A 250-nucleotide genomic window follows, 5' to 3' on the forward strand; every position below is an offset into this window, starting at 1 on the left:
ATGTTCGCCCAAGCTATGCATAAAAAAGCATCCCGAGTACCCCTAGACACCCTTAGAGACAGCGATGATGTACTATATACTATATAAGTATTTTATTTAAGTCCCAAGAAAAACATCGCCGCCTCTAAGGGTGTCTAGGGGTACTCTCAAGCACATTTCGGGGCTAGGAGGAGCGGACGATCCAATCATTCATCAATCAGCTCATCCCCGAGAAGTGGGAAAGGAAACGGCGACGAGGCAATGAGCACCG

This window comes from Plasmopara halstedii (assembly GCF_900000015.1).
Source record: "Plasmopara halstedii genome assembly, contig: Scaffold_470, whole genome shotgun sequence".
Taxonomy (NCBI): Eukaryota; Oomycota; class Peronosporomycetes; order Peronosporales; family Peronosporaceae; genus Plasmopara; species Plasmopara halstedii.